Raw genomic sequence first — 15213 nt, forward strand, 5'->3', positions numbered from 1 at the left:
AGACTGCCAGTGTCACAGCCTAGGCTTGCATTCTCTCTCTGCCATGTCCTGCTCATTGTGTGACTTGAAGTGGATGACTCAGTTTCTCTGTGCTGTAGATTGTCTCTCTGTTTTTCAAGAAGAAGAAAAGAGGATAATGTCTATCCCAGGCTTTCTGGAGAATGTTACAGATTAAATATTATGTATGTATTCTTAAAATACTGTCAAGAACCAAGAGACCATGGCCTAGAAAAGAGAATTTACTGAGCTGCTGGGTGAGGATTCAAGGCGGCTTGCTATGTGCTGTGTGTGAGGAGGGACTCGGTTCCGGAATGTGGACCAAGTTGTGCACTTGTCTAGACCACAGTCCCATGGGAGACAAAAGGGCCATGCTATGGAGCTGAGCCCTCTCTTAGCTTGGCGCCTGGTGGTTGTGCCCTCCTCAGAGAGCTGATCCCCTCCCTCTGCTTTGGCAGGGGAGCCGCCGACCAGGCTCTCCTATAGAAGTGCTTCAGGCACTCACGGCAGGTGGCGCCATTGGCTCACAGTTTGGCTCCAGGCCTGCCTGCTTGCCACCCCTGCCCAAACCCTGGCAGCAGAGGGTGCCTGACAGCAGTGGCATCTGTGTAAGTTTGGGCAAAGACCCAGAAGGGGCTCTATGTAGAGCTGGAGAGAGTGGATCTCTATTGGTGCCCAGAACGCACGGACCACAGACTTCTGGAAGGGACAGATAGTAAATATTTCCATTGAGGACCATATGGTGTATGTTGCAACTTGAAGCAGGAAAGAAGCCTTGCATGGCACAGACACAAAGGGGCGGGGCTACATCCCAATAAAATCTGGTTTCTGAAAGTGAGTTCTTGCCCACCTCCTGCTGGAGAGGGATCCCTGGGAATTGAGAGTCTGGCAAGGAGACTGAGGCCCAGGAGCAACTGTGACTGCCTGCAGCCCTTAAAGGAGCTGAAATTGTGATCAGCGTCGAGTATCTGCCACCCTCCGCTCTCTAGAACACTACCTTATCTGGCTCCTGCCGTCTGCCTTGGGCTCTGCAAGCTTGGAGGTCAGAATCACACAGTGCTCTTGTTCCAGCCCAGTGATGTGGGAAGAAGCAATGGGGGTGGGGGTGGGGATGGCAGGGTGGGGGGCTGAACTGGGGAGGCTGCCTGCGAGGGAGAGGGCTGTGCAGCCCAGCCTGCTGCCTCAGGTGGATGAGAGCTTCCTGTCTACTCTGCACCGCCCCCCTCTCCAGGACACAAGCTGGCACTGCTGTCTGGTGCAGTAATTACAGGGTGTGGAGTGGGTCCTCACCGCTCACATGTTGGGTTCAATGACAGCCCCTCACTTAGCAGCAATTACCAGTCAGGCCTAGAGGAGGCCTCCTTCCCTCCTCCCCCACCCAGCCTATCCAGCTGCCTGGCCTCCTGGTCTAGACTGTCCACCCTCAGCCCTGAGCCCTCCAACCACCTATGCTGTCTGCAACCACTGCATCTTGGGGGCTGCAGCGTCACCATGGTAACTCGGCGTTTGCCCAGGTTGAAGGAAGCTGAGGATGTGACTGGTCTCTGAGGCTGTACTGTTTGTCCCCAGCTCCAGGGCTGCTGCAGCAGCGGAAAGGGGAGGGCTGACCTAGGTCTGAGCTTTAAGTGCTTACATGCCCACCACCTCTCCCAGGAGCCCACAGTGGGAGGAAGGTTAATGACCCCAATATACTAGGACACTTGTGGTTGGTGTGTGGACAAGAACAAGCCAGAGGTTTGCTGAGAACCTGGTATATCTGCGATTCCATTCTGGTACCCTCCCTACCTTAGGGACTCAGGAGCATCCCCCATCCATTTCTTCCTGTGTTAGAAAAACCCCAGTGATCTAAGAGAAGTTGTCTGGCACCAGGCAAATTTGCCCCATGGTACCTGCAAGCATCTTGGGTATTGTGAATTGGTGTAGACCTAAGGGCGGAGTTTCCTGGATCATCCTTCAGGGTGAGCCATCCAGGGAGTGTTGGGCTACTGCTGGACTTGAAGACAGGGTCATTGTCCTTCCAGCCCAGGAAAAGAGCAGGGTGGAGAGGACAGACAGAAGGGCCATTCCCTGACCCTTCATGTGGGTTACTTAATCCTAAGTGGCCCAGTACAGCTAGAATTTGTGGGCCCATTTCATCCTGGCTGTGGATATTAATTTCACAGAAGCCAAGGATCTAGAAGTCATCTATTTCCCTCTGCCCCAGTGGGCTGGGTTTCCTTGGGCATGTTGCTCCTCTGAGCTTGTGTCTTTGCCCATAAATGGAATACTCCTATGTCCCGAGCAACTGTAAAGATAAGGGATGTATGGAAATCCACTGGCCATGTTGAACACACAGCTGTTAGCTCTCTCTATCCAGATTTCCAATGTCACAACCTACCCAGGTGACAAGGGAGAGGAGCAACCAGCACCAGAGCCCCAACACACACAGGAGCCTCTTAATGGGTGTTTGCTTCACGGAGGAATTTCCAGTCATAGGGAGATGGCTCTGTGAGCAACAGCAACGACAGGAAAATGCTCCTCACCAATCCCTAGACTTGAGTGGATCCCTGGGTCCCCTGCACAGTAAGAGGAGACAACCAGCTTCCCCAGATTGCCCTCTGACTGCCACAAGGGTGTTGTGTTGCTCACATGAGCACCTCTCTAAATGTTATAAAAATATTTTTCAAAATAAAGTGCACAGGGGTGGTGCTAGTTGTAATTTTGAAATGATTTGCTCGGTAAGACGGGCAGGTTCCCATCCCCCACCAGCAGCAGTGAGTGCCAGTCCAGCCTCTGCCTGCCCCCTGGCCACACAGCCCTGACATCAGCCAGGCCCCTTCCCCCAGCTTCAGAGCAACCAATGAGCTTGACTGCTGTTCCCATGGTTATTTACAGTTTCGTTTCGTTGGCAACCCAGTACATTTCCCTGAAGCAGGCCAGCAACCCCCAGGCCCTGGCATCTGGTGGCAGGGCCATCCCTTTCTCGGAATGCCTGAGAAGAGTTCTCCTGTTGGGGACAAGGGAACCAGAATACATTCAGGACATGCTTCTGGAGAATCTGCAGGCGCCTGCCTGGTGTGAGCCATGGAGATCGTGAAAGTCGTTAAAACATCCACCCGCCCTCACAGAACCCAGTGGCCCCTCTGAGAAGCCCATTGAGAGCCATGGAAGTCGACTAGAAAGTGGCCCTGGGGGAGAGAGACAAGTGGGACTTGGCAGTCTTGGTGCCTAGGCACTGGAGCTGAGGGCCCATCAGAGTTACCCTGAGGGATAACTGCCTTTACATCAGTCCTAGTGGTGGGCCCACCCCTGGAATGAGGCATGACTTCCCATAGGCAGTTTTCTTCAAGAAAGTCAATCCCCCCACTGTATCATGGTGTCGCTGTCCTCAGGACCATTGCCAAGCTCCAGAACCATAAAGAATCCCAACAGAGTAACATCTAGCGTGGATGTGCACACGTTGTTTGTTTTGTTGTTTTTTTTTTTTTTTGTTGTTGTTGTTGTTGTTGGTTGGTTGGTTTTTAGGTATAGTGCTCTTAACTCCTAAAACATTAGAAACTGCTGCTTTTCTGATCTGGGGAAAGCCCGACTTGTCCAGTGTTCAGTGAATTCAGAGGTATACACTGAAGGCAATGTAGCGACTGGGTAGAGTTGGGTGGATGGGTAGATGGTGGATGGACAGTTGAGATGGGTGTGTGGGTGGTGCGTGAATGAGTAGATGAATGGATAAGTAGATAAATGGGCAGCTGAGGAAATGGGTAAGTGGCTTGATGGATTAATAGATTGGTGCATGGATAGATGATGGATGGATGGATGGATGGATGGATGGTAGGTATGTAGGTATATGTAGAAATGGATGATAGATTGACAGGTGAATGGATAGATAGTGGGTGAGGGATAATAGACAGTGGTAGAATGGGAGACAGAAAAGGGCATAACCAATTGTCTGAAACCATCTGGGTCAGGAAAGGCATTTTGAGAAAGACTTGGCCTTTTGAATTTAGTCTTCGAGACAACATGGGCGCTCACTGGGACAGAGAACACAAAGGCACGGAGGCTGGGTGGGCACCAGGATGGTGCCTGGACTTTGGGGTCAGGTTCACTGTTGCTATCCAGAAGTGCACAGGAAAGGGGGTGAGGACTGACTGGCTTGCTTCTGAAGAGCCCATGGACCCCAGGAGGCATTCTGACAGGCACTGCCCATCTTGTCCTCAGGAGCAGTTGTCCCCCCCACACACACACTGTTCCCCAAGCAGTGTTCACTAGCAGGTCCTGAAGAGCATCCCAAACCAAAACTTTTCCACTTACCTATCTGTGCCATCCCTGCTGTTAGCCTGCACCCTGGAAATGGTTGTGTCCAGTTCTGTGTCCAGATTAAAACAAACAAACAAAAACTGGGCTGAGAGAGGTTTGTCTATTGGCCCAAGGTCACTCACCCTGGCCACTCAACAAGGAGTCCTTCCTCCCAGAGTCCCGAGCCTTCTTCTTCCCAGCACTCACTGCTACTCTCTGGGAGGGATGCCAGGCGGTTTTGATTCCCTCCTGCCAATTAGGTCCCTCTGCCCAGGGGCAGCAGTAATGGCCTACCACAGGGGGCTGAGGTCTAGCAAGGCAGAGACCCCTGCTGCTATCTTTTGGCCCTGGGAGGAATCCCCCACTGCGCCTTGCCACCGTCCTGTTCCGGGCTGCCCCATGAATTAAACATGCCCCCGTGGTTAACTCAGTAATGCTTTTATTAATAGTTAATTACTCAACGTGCACTGGGGAAATGAGACTCACTCAGGCCTCGTAAATTAAGGCAGTGATCTCGCGCAGGAAACCAATGGGAGTTCATTACCGGGGCCCCTTCCCTTACTGTACCTCTGGGCTTGCCATTTAGCCGCACTAATCGAGACGTGCTGGGTGGCAGGGTGAAGGGACAGGGACTCTCTGCAGGGGCGGTGGTGCTGTAGGTTGGCATCTGGGTGAGGAGCAGGGCCCATGGAGAGGAGTGAGGTACAAGCTAGGAAACGTTCTTCTGCGCTGAAGCAGCTTGTTCCCTGCCCATGTGCCCTGTCATTACTGGGGAGGTGAAGCCTCCAGGGATTCCCAGACAGGACAAGGCTGCCAGGGCTGGACCAGGACCTCTTCCACTCAGTCCAAGCCTGGACCTGTCCCTGCTGCTACCAACACCCCCCCCCCACACACACACGTGCGCACACACACACACACTATCGTATGCATGCATACACGCACACGTGCACAGTAAGGCTCCCCATCAAGGCGCTCCCCATCCCTGCCTGCCTTTCTCATTTCACAGGTGTCAAGACTTCCACTTCTGTGTTTTTGTTGTGCCTGAAGCCAATTTCCCATCCTGAGTCTGCTGCCCGGCTGGATAAGGGTCTAGTCTAACCTGCCTTAGCTTTTCTAAATTTAACCCGCTCTTGTGTGTTTTGTTTCCCAGGAGACAGAAGCCCCAGGAAAAGCCTGTCTTCCAGGAAAGACAGCCATGGGTACTCTGAACCTACTGTGTGCCAGGGCCTGTCCTCAGGTTCTCATGGTTATTGATTTCCAACCAGGAAACCCCTACCTTTCTGTACCTCCTCTTCTGATCTGAAAGTGGAATGGATAAGACCTGTGTTGTGGGGTCGTCGAGAGGGTGTGTTTGGGGGGTGCAAGCACACGCATATGTACATTGTTGTTTGTTTGAAGAGTCTCCCTGCTGACTGGAATTCATTCAGTAGACTGATTGGCCAGCGAAGCCCATAGATCTACCTTCCTCTGTGCCTCTCCTTCTTCTCCCCCCCCCCCCATAATCTCTTTACCTCCCACACTCCAGCTTGGATTACAAGCAAGCACGACACCTGATTTTTTTTTTCTTAAGGGGAAAAAGAAGTAGATGGGGCATTGAACTCAGGTCCTCATACTTACACTGAAAGTTTTTTACCAATCCCCCCCCCAGCCCTGTTTTAGTTTAGGGGTTTTGTCTGAGCCCAGGTCTCATTCTGTAGCCCAGGCTAGACTTGAACTCATAGCAACCCTCCTGTCTCAGCCTCAGGGCTAGAATTACAGGCCTGAGCCATCACATCAGGCTTTCAGTAGCCGTTATAATTACTGCCTTCCTCATCTGCATCTGCCAGCTGAATATGTCCCCACATTATAGATATGCAAAATGATTTGTGTCTGTGTCCTTTGCCTGGGAACACAGAGTCCAGAATGAGTTACCAACATCACTACTTCCCTTTGATGGAGGCAAAGTGGGGAGCTGGGTCCCCTAGCAGGGCACATTGCCCAAAGCTCAGCAAAGCTCTGCCATCAGTCACAAAACCTCCCTGAGGCAGTGTGGATGAGAGGCTGCAAGTCCCACCCTGTGTTTGGACTGGCCCAGCTCTGAGTCCTTTCTCAGTCAGCAATTGTGTCCATTGCTTCAGGTTTTTGTTTTGTTTTTTTGAGACAGGGTTTCTTAGTGTAGTGTTAGCTATCCTGGAATTCTCTCTGTAAACCAGGCTGGCCTCAAACTCACAGAGATCACTTGCGTCTGCCTCCCGAATGCTGGAATTAAAGGTGTGCGCCACCACCGCCTGGCAATTGCTTCGGTTTTTACAGCTAGAAAATGGGCACACAGTGACACTTCCCTCCGTGGAAGGACAGCCATAGGATTTCTGGATATAGGGCCTGACATCTAGAAGGTTCTTTTCAGAGCATGTCACTGGTTTCTCTGTATGAAGTGGGGCTCAACAAGGACTCCCTCCCTTTTTTATGGAGGCCTCAGTGGCCACACAGAGAATAGGCCTCCCTGAAAGTCTCAGCTTCTAGGGTTAAATGCTTCCCATTCAAGGTGGCCCTTGTCCTCATGAGGACTCTCCTAGACCAAGAAATGCAGAGGCGTGGAGACAGGTGGCTGCCCCACACCCACCCCAGTTCCCAGCCGCTTTGGCAGGTGGAGGTTAGTGTCTGGAAATGACCCCCAAACTGCTGGAGCTCCTGGCTCACAGGCACAGGTTGGAGCTGAAAGCCTCCCCAGTTTGGGAGCTCTAGCCTCTGGAGTGCAGCTTGGGGTTCGTTTATAATATGTAACGTCAGATTTAAATGTCACTGCTGCAGGCAGCTGACCCGGGTTCCCACACAATGGGCCATGAGGGGTGCCTCCGCCGCCTCTTCATCTTCCTGGCGGTAGCTGACCAAAGGGAGGGAGATTTGGTTTCTTAAAAAACTAAACAGTTGTTGAGCACTCTGGCGTTGCCTGGGCAACAGCCGAAGGGGAGAGAGAAGCATCTTATTGTTTAAAGTTATTCTTGCTCCATTTCAAAGGTCTGCTCTGAAAAGACCGTATTCTCCAAACAGCCCAGGTCCTCCTCTTCAGCACAGGCATGCAGGCAGCCCCAGCTGCCCTCAGCCCCATTGCCACTCCAGCCTGAGGCTGTGGAGGGGCCCTGCTTGGGCTGACATTAGCAACCCAAGGCTACTTCCCTGCTGTCTCCTGGGCATTCACTCTAGGCCAGCGGGGGCTCTCCTGTAAAGACAGGGTTGCATACCGGGCTGTCCCAGCCACTGACTGCTTTTCCAGTCACTTGGGGACCTGGACATTTGGTGACTTGGGGGTTGGAAACATGCAAGGGCCTGTGCTGGGAGGGGAGACCCACATTGTACTTGAGAGGCATGCATCTTGATTTTCAACCCAGGGGCTGGATGAAAGTGACGAAATCTGGCCGTCACTCGCGGACAGTAGCCCGGAGCAGCCACTGGGATCATTTAAGAAACAGTCAAGCAGCCTGGCATCCATGCTTTCTGCCCCTCCCACGACACAGTACTGGAATTGTTTGCTCTCCTCTCTTCCCCACGAGACTGTCAGCTCCCAGGCAGCAGGACCACATCTATTCATCTCTGTATGTTCTCATAAGCCCGAAATCCTTGCAGGCGCAAGGCAAATGCTGCAAACCCAAACAAGATGTACATTTATTTTCTTAATTAAAAGTATTTAGATAGCGAATACAAACACATGACGCAGGACTCAAAAGGTTCAAGGGACCGAGTACTCGTGGCTCATAGCACCCACTTTTTCTGCATGGGGACAGTCATAGTTCCCTTCTCCAAGAAACACCTGCCATAAGACGCAAGTGAGGTCAAGTAAGATGTGTTACTCATAACTCAGGTCTCAGTACTTAGCATAAGGTATAGCATATAGTGGTGGGGGTGGGGGAAGAGTGGATGGATAGCAGGGTGGTGGAGGTGTAAGAGGATAGATGGATGTGTAAGCAGATGGATGGGCATGTGGATGGGTGGGTGGACAGATGGACGGATGGATACATGGGCAGGTGGGTAGATGGGTGAGAGGATAGATTGATGGTAGTGTCGTACAGTTTCTATTACTGTGACAAAACACCATGACTAAAGACAACCTGGGGAGAAAAGGGTCCATTTGGTTTACACTTCCACATCTCAGCCCATCATCAAAGGAAGTCAAGACAGGAACTCAAGCACGACAGGAACCTGGAGGCAGAAACAGATGCAGAAGCCACAGAGGAATACTGCTTACTGGCTTGCTCTTCCTGGCTTGCTCAGCCTGCCTTCTTATAGTACCCAGGACTACTAGGCCAGGAGTGGTATCACCCACCATAATCCCACATCAATCAGCAATAGCAGCAACAACAGACATAATGACAAAATGTACCATAGTCTTGCCTACAGGCTTGCCCATGGGCCAAGATGGTGGGAACATTTTCTCAAGGGAGGTTCCCTTTTCCCGGATGACTCTGTCCTGGGTCAGGCTGACATAAAGCCAGACAGAACAGGTGGTTAGATGGGTAGGTGGGAAGATGGATGGGTGGATGAGCCAATGAGTGACAGGATAGGTGGATGAGTGGATGAATGATTGGCAGGCATATGGTTACATAGATAGGTGAGTGGGTAGATGGGGAATGGATGGGTAGGTGGGTAGGACGAGAGGTGGATGGGTGATACGTGGGCAGGTGGGTGGTAGACAGGTAGATAGGTGTCCCACGTGCCGTGTACTCGCTTGCCCACCTGCTGTCATCCTCTAACTGTTACACAGCGACCTTATACCACCAGTTCTCCTTTGTCACATGTGTGCAGACTCCCTGAGAAGAAGAAGTCCTTGAGAGAAGGATAGGTGACTCAGCATTGGGCACACCAAGTCCCAGGGGCCTCTCATCATCCACATGGCACTGTCCAGCAGAAGCAGGATTTGTGATTGTGTCCAGTGGAGATTCTATCCCAATGTTAGTGACAAAACCCAATTAAAATGACTCAGGCCCTTAAAGGGTTTTGTCCCCACCAAGGGGAGTCCAGATAGAGGCTCATCCTTTAAGACAGCTAGGTCTACGGTACCCTGGTTTCCTTCACTTTCCTCATAATATACCAAAAAGACTCTTGGAGACAGAGGCCTTCAACATCCTGCCCATGTTCCAGGAAGAAAGAGGAAGAAGAGGGGCAAAAGAATGAGTCAGCCTCCTATAAAAAGCCTGTTCCTGGAAGCCCCACCCTATGACTTCTAATTAGATCTCCATGGCAACCCTTAACTGCAAAGGAGGCTGGGAGACATGGCCTCTAAGCTGGCCATGTTACATTGCAGAGGAGCTTGGGATGCAGTCCTCATCATCAGAAGGGGGAAATAGACCAAGGCAGGCAGCTGGCAGCCTCTGCCACGGGTGAAGAATGAGGAGCAAGCTGGCCGAGGACCGAGAGCCCAGCCAATCGGCTGGGGACATGCATAAGCCAGGCCAAGAAGGACTTGGGGCTCCTTCTACTGGTGCAAGCTCAGTCTCCAGTTCTCCCTGCAGGAATGCCCACCCCTGTCTGGTACAAGCCACCATCATGCTTCCCCAAATGCCTGACCTTGTTCCTGGTCTTCCTCTTCCTTTTCGGCTGTGCCCAACCCCTCCTCCATGCCATGCCAATATCCAAGGCAAGTCCTTCTTTCTTCATGTTTGTCTGTTTGAATGTGTGTAGTGCATGTGTGTGTGTTTGTCTGTTTGAGTGTGTGTAGTACATGTGTGTGGGCATCCTCCTCAACCACTCTCCCCACCTGACTCTTTTGAGACAAGGTCTCTCAGAACCTGGGACTCAGCTGGCAGCCTGCAAGTGCCAGCATTCCTTTTGTTTTCAGGCATGCATATAGCCACACCTGGCTTTTCATGGAAGTGCTAGGGATTTGAACCGGGGTCCTCGCTCCTGTACAGCAAGTACTGTAACCCACTGAGCCATCTCCCTCGCTCCCCAAAGTGGTCTTTCTAACCCACACATCTGATGGCACAGGCCTGATCAGCGGCAGTCCTCCTCACTCAGAAAGTGAGACCGTAGGCCATGCTTTCCTTGCTCTTCTGCCCTTTCTCCCATTGCTAACTTTGCTCTAGCACCCTGGGCTCTCAGATCCATCTTAGGCTAGGGTCCTTGGTCCTGGGCTTCCCCTTTCCCACTGTGAACTTGACCAGGCAGTTCATTTTGGAGGCTACCTTTGAGTAGCTAATAGAATACCCCTCCTCCAGAGGGTGTCCTGTCCTGGATACTCCATCTCGACCTGGTCCTGCGTATCACCCTCCTGCGGCAGCATGTGTGATAACCCATTAGAGGCAGGGCTGTGTGAAGCTTATGACCCCCTAACTCAGAAGAATGTTTGAAAAACAAAGAAAAAAAATGCACAGATTGGCAAAGGCAGCTGATTTGAAGTACAGTCTTCAAAATATTTGCAAAACAAATATGAGATACGGTCCCAGACCACCGTCTTACTGACACATCAGACACAAAGATCACGTAGCCGTTCCATTAACTGCCACGATTTTGAAGCGGTGATAAGTGTCAATGATCTTTCAAAAATGTCTGCGACAACTACCACGTGACAGGGAATATCTGATTTCTACAGGTGACAGAGTCACGGGCACTGTAATACTGCATCCTGCGTCCCCAGCCTGCATAACTGAAAAGAGATGTGTTTCAGGGGGAGACTGGGGAAATAAAACAGGCTGTTTTCCTGTCGTCCCTCGCCCCTCACTGATCTCTGGAAGCCTATCTGAGGAGTCTCTCTTTTTTTCTTTTCTTTTCTTTTCTTTCTTTTTTTTAACCTTCCCATCCCTGCAAGAACTTGGCTTGCTCACTGCCAGGTCCTCCCAGGACAGCAGAGCGGCAGAGACCTTGCCTATCCTGTCCTCTGCCGTGTCTGGAACACTGCCAGGCATACAGGTGGTCAGCAGAGGGTTTTCGTACAAATGAGCAATCAAGAGGCCACGCTGGGGAGATGGGCCCACACAGAGAGGCCTTCGGGGCTGTCCTCAGAAGCATGCCTGAGACCAGAGGGAAGAGACTCGCTCTAGGAGGGGAGGCCAGCCTAAGGAATGTCCGTGTCCCCACAAAGCTAGGCTGGCAGGCAGGATGACTAGAGGTGAGCAGGCCGCACGACCGATCCGGGCATCAATTGTGAATGTCAGCAGCTACTTTGCTCCCGGCTGCCCTCTGTCCTCATGGCCTCCCTGGATGTTAAGCAGGGACCTTGGAGAAGCTTGGCCCAGAGTGCTGTCATCAGCTTCCAGCATCTCCCGGGTGGTAATGGTGTGCCAGGGACAAGGGGAAGCAGAGGGCAGAGGCTAACAACGTGTCTTGGGGCTGTCCCAATGGCAACTATGGGAGAGCGAGCCAGTGTGTGGAGTCAGGGAGACAAGGATGAACCAGTTCAGTCATCTCAGACTGGGCAGGGTGTTCAAGGGCCCGGATCTCACAGCTACCTAGGAGTCAAGGAGAGAGCCGCCTTCTGGAACCTCAGGTGACACCCATCCTGCCACCTGTTTGTTGTTATTTAGTTTTGAGAAAGAGTCTCACGTAGCCCAGGATAGCCTTGAAATATAGGCTATATAGCCTTGACTATATAGGCTGCAGATGACCTTGGATTTCTGATCCTCTGCCTCCGCGGCTGGGATTACAGGCCTGTGCCACTACACTCTGTTTCTGTGGTGCTGGGGAGCAAACCCAGGGCTCCATGCCTGCTGGGCAAGGATTCTGCCAACCGAGCTATGTCCCCAGCCCCACTGCCACCTGCTCCTTCACTGCATGTGTCCAACAGGTCACACTTTAGTCCTAAATCTCTGTCTCAGTCCCTGGGGTGAGGGGATTCCTTCTGCCTGGCAGGTTTGAGAGGGAAGCTCTACAGGCCAATGTCAGGGACACGAGAGACACTCAGCCACCCTTGCTGTGCCTTTGTCACTGCTAACAGGGACGACGACTTGATGACACTGCCCATAGTCCTGCCGTTTGCCCTCATGAGCCACCTCATCGGCCTGCCCAGAAGGGGAGGGAGGGTGGAGAATCTAGTCTTAGCATGAGGCCAGCAGGTCAGAGGTGGAGTGAAGAACTCTCTGTTCTAATCCCAGCTCCGCTGTTAACGCCTGTGCGTCTCCGGGACAGCCACAGCACCTCTCTGAGCCTCACTGGCCTCATTTCATCAAACAAGGAAAACGCTTCTCTCCCTGCAGTGTCTCGAGCCATTACAAGCCAGGAATGATGTGAGCAGAGTCCCCGGGACAGGGCCTGGCCCTCCATAAGTGTTCAATCAGCGGTGGCCATAACTGCATTATCCCAGCCGCAGCCCCGTGCAGGGAGCCAAGGACACAGGTAACAAGGATCATCTGTCACTCTGGTCATCCTTAGAAAGCGCTCTCCCCGCCAGCCCTGCGGGGGGCCTGGGCTTGCTGCCCTCAGTCATGACAAGCCAAGCTGGTGACAGGGACTTGCAGGAGCAGCATGCTCGGAGCTTGCAGGGCCGGACGTCACTGGACAGACAGACAGGCCCTGAGCTGTCCTGGAAGGAAGCAATATTGAGCAGTGGACCCAGAGCTGCCCTCAGCCTGGAGGACTCAGGTCTAACTCGCCCTGTTTCTGCGTGGGGAGGGAGACCCAGGATTGCTTTTGAATGGCAAACTGGCAGCGGCTAACCCTGTGCTCACCCTGGCCTGTGGACAGGCCGGGAAGAAGAGGCCTTGCCGCTCTTGATCTGGGCCTCTCCTTAGACCACCGTGATCCCAGCACAAGGGTCCTACATGGAGGACCAGAGTCCTAACACTTGGGAGGAGCTGTGGCATCCCAGCTTTCCTCTTGCCCAGGCTCTTTGGAAAGTTAGACCAAGAAGAAAACGCTGCCCAGACTCATCTGATGTCAGGAGCCTATTTTACAAAGCCACATCCCTTGCCTCTGGGCTGTGCAGAGGAGAGAGCGCAGGGGGTCTGGACTCAGGCCAGCGTGGGTTCCAGGGCCTGCCTTAGACTCAACTAACACAAGATGAAATGTGGAGATGGGGGAACCCAGAAAGGGAAGTATCGTGATGGAATCGAGGACACCCAGCAGCCCTGGTCTAGAACCCGGGTCCCCAGACTGTCACCAAGACACATGGCATCACTGTCTCTCTGACAGGGAGGGGACCTGACAACCAGGTGGCCTGCTAGGGTAAAAAATCTGGGGCCACTAGCCCATTTGTACGACCTCAGGGCTCACAAATCCAAGACAGGGCACATGGATCGATGGAGCACCTTACATCCAGGGCGTCGGCCTACTCTCGCTTCTCAGCCCAGCACCCTTGTGCAGGGTACAACCTGTAAAACCATACACGGTAACTGTCGTTAGCTCCTTCATGATTCCTCGCCCCTCCCACCCCTGGTGCTTGCATACCCAGCCCTCAGGGTGCCAGACTGAGCCCAGTCTATGCCCATGAGAGTTCAACTTGGCTTAGGGACAGCCTAGTTGTTGGGTTGCACTTTCCGAAGCCCCAGAGCCGCGGCGGCCAAAGGTGCTGACTCAGCAAACTTTAATTTATCTCACAGGCCAGGGGTGCACATGAAGCAATTAGTGAAATAATGGTTATGTCGCACTAAAAATTATTTATAGAGTCACCATGCACACAGCTGTGATTAAATTAGACAACCAGGGGGACTTTAACTGCCAGATGAACTGTCATCCCAGACCCAGGCTCCAGCTGGCTAGGGATGGGGCGGAGCTGATTCTCACACATTCAGTGAGCGCCCCCACCTGCCCTGTCCAGCATCCAGCCAAACTGAGCCAGGTGGGGTGGGGAAGGTATGCGCAGGAGGGGCATGGGAGAGGATTCTGATCCTGCCCGATAGCCTGAGCCCCAGGGCCCTTACACATGCCTTCAGCAGGGGCTTCCCGCATTGGCTTAGCTCAGGCACCTTCCTTCCACCTTCCCTACTGAAAGTGATCAAGTGACCTAGCAAAGTCAGTCTTGGAGCTCTGTGGACTGGACAATGACCTTACCAAGACCCTGAGGTCTTCAGGGGGCCATACTGGAAAGTGACAAGGGCTGAAGATTGGCTCTCTGGCTCCCCACAGGCAGGCTGTGGAGACTTCAGTCCAGCCCATGCCTTTCACTGGACCCAAGTTCACGTCCCTGAGAGTTCAGATACACAGGGTGAGCACCTGCGGCAGATTGTCGTCTCCATGGGTGTTTGCTTTCTATTTCATTTCTTACAGCATTCCTGTATCCCCCTCTGTGTATGTCTTCTTTCATTCCATCTTTTAAATTTATTATCTATATCTATCTATCTACCTATATCTATCTATCTACCTATATCTATCTATCTATCTATCTATCCATCCATCTATCTATCCATCCATCCATCCATCCATCCATCTATCCATCTACCCATCTATCCATCTATCCATCCATCTATCTATCCATCCATCCATCCATCTATCTTTGAGACAGAGTTTCAGTGTGTAACCCTGAGATGGAACTCACTCTGTAGACCAGGCTGGCCTCAAATTTCCAAATACTCATCTGCCTGCAGAGTGCTGGGTTAAAAGCATATCCCACCATGCCCAGCTCTCTTCTTCCTTGTTGAGACAGGGTCTCGTGTATCCCAGGCTAACCTAAAGCTCAATATGTAGCCAAAGATGGACTTGACCTTCTGGTCCCGCTGTCTCCATCTGGATTTCTGGGGTTGCCACTGTGGCTGGTTTCCTTGGTACTAGAGACTGAGCCTAGGGCTTTCTGCATGCTAGTCAAGCACTGCCAACTGAGCCACACCCTCAGGCTTCCAGTAAAGTTTGCTTACTCCCACTTTACAGATGGAAAAACCAAGGCTCAGAGAGGTAAAAAGAACTGCCCACCATTATACATCAGTGGACGGGGGGGTTTCTGGAGCACTGGAGGGTTTCAAGCATTTGAGGGATGCTTCAGGGTGCAATGGGAAAATAGGGCTTTCCTCGAAGAGAAGCAGGACAGACACTTGGATGCAGGTG

This window comes from Arvicola amphibius, chromosome 5 (genome assembly GCF_903992535.2).
Source record: "Arvicola amphibius chromosome 5, mArvAmp1.2, whole genome shotgun sequence".
NCBI lineage: Eukaryota > Metazoa > Chordata > Mammalia > Rodentia > Cricetidae > Arvicola > Arvicola amphibius.